This window comes from Solanum dulcamara, chromosome 11, assembly GCF_947179165.1.
Source record: "Solanum dulcamara chromosome 11, daSolDulc1.2, whole genome shotgun sequence".
NCBI classification, from domain to species: Eukaryota; Viridiplantae; Streptophyta; class Magnoliopsida; order Solanales; family Solanaceae; genus Solanum; species Solanum dulcamara.
In genome coordinates this window covers 2,491,079-2,494,380 of record NC_077247.1, presented here as the reverse complement: position 1 = coordinate 2,494,380, position 3,302 = coordinate 2,491,079, and the positions used below count along the sequence as shown (strand labels likewise).

General features: G+C 35.5%; 1 pseudogene; it reads left to right on the top strand.

Annotated features, from left to right (window-relative positions):
- The first annotated feature begins 796 nt into the window (after window positions 1–796).
- On the top strand, window positions 797–1,545 carry LOC129874341 (uncharacterized; annotated as a pseudogene).
- The last annotated feature ends 1,757 nt before the right edge of the window (window positions 1,546–3,302 follow it).

Sequence of the window (3,302 nt, the reverse complement as noted above, 5' to 3'; positions counted from 1 at the left end):
TATGATGCCTACTGGGTACCTATTGCTTTGGTACTCATACTATACTCTGCATTTATTTTCGTGATGCAGGTTCGAGTACTAGCTACTGGCGTTGATTCGAGCCAATTATGGTCGTGATCGGAGGCGAAGGTGATCACACAGCGTTCTAGATTTACCCTTCTTCTTCTGTATATATATTTTGCCTATCTTTTGCTTTTTGAGACAACTCTGTTTCCGTGGTCCACTTTTGGGACTTGTACTCTTTTATTAACAGCTATGTACATGTGATTTTCAGCTTCTGGGAGGGATCCTTTTTGTTTGTATATATATTTAGTTTCTTTCACCCATTTGTTGTATTCTCCTATTATTACTTTACTATTTTAGACTAGATTGCGGTTATTTTACCCTGATATCCTATTACTTTCAGTTCTAAGATATTAGTCGATTTGCCTACTGGTGGGTCATAGTAGGTGTCATCATGACTTGAGAAATCGTATCGTGACACCCCAATTGGAGAAAACCCACGGGTCTCTCAGAAAAGTATTCAATATATGGAAATTAGTACACCATACAATACACAATATTTTTCATCATACACCCAATTCGTAAATATTATATCTAAAGAGATCTTCAAGAGAATTATCTCTAAACTTCTCCTCTAGTGTACAAGGAATTATATTTTTGGTGGTGTAGATACAAACGATGGAGCTAAGCTCCTTAAGTAGCTAACAAAAACTATATGCATCTGATATCTCACCGACGTGGAATAGCAAACATTTTTTACTTTCTTTTTTTCTTCCTTTTTCAAACCAATAACCAACATTTTATCCTTGAGAATTGTTGATTGTCCTCAGCTGACTTGTCTCCCCAAGGGGCTTCATTCTCTTTTTTGCTTAAACTACTTAAGGATTGGTCCATTTTAAGAGGATGTCACTTCATTCCCCGATTCTTGATTATGATGACAGTCCTAACAGTGAGATACGTGAGGATAACTTTCAACTTTTCTCTCTTAGATGTTCTAACACTTTTTGGGCGACCTCATTGGGACTCTCTGCCTGCATGGCTCCAAAATCTTTCTTCTTTAGCAGAACTGCATCTTTATGATTTGGATTTGAAGTTGTGCCTGAATGGATAAAAAAATATGTCTTCCATAGAACGATTGGGCCTATACTGGTGTGTAAAAGTAAGCTTTCTTCCCTCCGTTGAAGCCACAAAATGCCTTGTGAAACTAAGGGAATTGGAGATTTACAATTGCCCCTTATTGAGTGAAAGATGCTCTTGTTTGAGTGGCTCTAATTCTGAATGGTCCAAGATTTCTCATATAAACCAAATCAAAGTCGATGGAAAACAAATCACGTCCGAGGCTTCTTATGAAGTGTTAGCATCTCCAACTCTTCCAAAAAAGAAAAAATGGAAATCTAAAAGCGGAGAAATAAGGTGAAGAACAACGACTAGATGCGGATTTCATTCTGTTTTCCTCCTTTTGATGGATGATATCTGGTAATGTTGCTTAATGTCATATATTTGGTTAATGCAATTAATTCCTACGTCCTGTTCATTGATATCCCCAACTATGTGTATGCTAATTCATATTCTTTACATCTCTTGTTTTATTTAATTATATATTAAAAGTCTGATTCTGATACAAATTATTATGAGAGAATAATTGATTTTACATTTCGAAAGGTCGTTCGTCTATTTACTTGTCAGTGTTCCACAAAATTTTATCATAGACCTGCATTATTTTCTTAGGTAAACATTGAATATGATAGTTGACAGAAACTCAATAATGAAGCAGATTATGCACTTCCAAAAGGAAAATAAAATAGCTAGAAATTACTTTTTAACAAAAGAAACACTAATTTATCTTCCATGAGCATCTTGTTGGTGCATTACTATATCCTAATCGTAGGGAGGTTTAATTAATTAACACTCCAAGATGGTACTTTTGTGTCCCTAAAGTTGCCAAAAGAGCCTCATATTTGCTTTTCATGTTTCAAAAAGTCTAAAAAGCTAGACCTAAAGGTTGTTATTCAATGCAATGTAGTGTGAGGAAGCTGTAAAAGATGACAGAAAAATTGAGCAAAATCTATTCTTAATGGGGTAAGAGTAGCAACTGGATAAGTTATGGACATCCCAAGCTTTCAAGAAGTTCATGGTCATGGTCCCTGGAGAAGTTCTCTTGGCTTCACTTCATGCTGTCAGTAAGTAACCAGCAATCTTAGTAGGCATTTGTGTTGAAAACATAAACTTGTTCACATTATTTAATTTGTTCACATTATATTTAATTAGTTCATGAACTAGTAGATTAATATATTAGGAGATACATGAATTGGTCTAGATTAAGTCTAGTTAGTTTTATTCATGAACTTGGGGATGTGAAGTATTAATTATGATACATATATGCTAGGCTAAATACGTGGATGAATTCACCTATAAATAGTTATGTAATCTAGCCATATTGAAGCAAGAAAAAGTTGAATAGAAAATCATCTTTCCTCCACTTCTCTTCTACTAAGTATTGAGTATTATGTGTTGCCTTTCTCTCCCAAATTTTCAACATTTGGTATCAGAGTTGGTGTGTTTGAAAGACAAAAAATGTAGAATGAAAATGAGTAACACCAATGGAATTCTATTCCAAGTTCCGATGCTCACCAAAGAAAATTATGGAAGTTGGTACATCCGAATGAAGGCTTTACTTGGAGCCTATGAAGTATGGAAAATTGTGGAGAGTGGAGTTGAAGAAGAAGAAAATGCCACTGCCACAAATAAGAAAGACCAAAAGGCACTCACACTCATCCATCAAAGTTTGGATGAAAAGATGTTCGAGAAGGTTGCAAATGCAACCAACTTCAAGCAAGCATGTGATATTCTTCAAACCTCCTTTAAAGGTTTGGACAAGGCAAAAGAGGTTCCTCTTCAAACTTTAAGAGGAGAATTTGAATCCCTGCTAATGAAGGAATGCGAATCAGTTTTGGATTATATTTCAAGAGTCTTGGCGATTGTCAATTAAATGAAGAGATATGGTGAAGTCTTAAATGATGATAGGGTCATTGCAAAAATATTACGATCCCTAGATTCAAAATTTAATTATATTGTTATTTCTATTGAAGAGTCCAAGGACTTGGACACCATGACCATAGAAGAACTCACGGGTTCTTTGCAAGCACATGAAGTTGAAGAAAGCGAAACAAGAGTCAGTTGAACAAGCTTTGCAAGCAAAACTTTCTTTGAAGGAGAAAGATGAAAGGCGTGGCTCATAACAAATAGTTCATAGGTGTGGAAGAGGTAGTGGTAGAGGAGGAAGAGGTGGTAGTAAACCT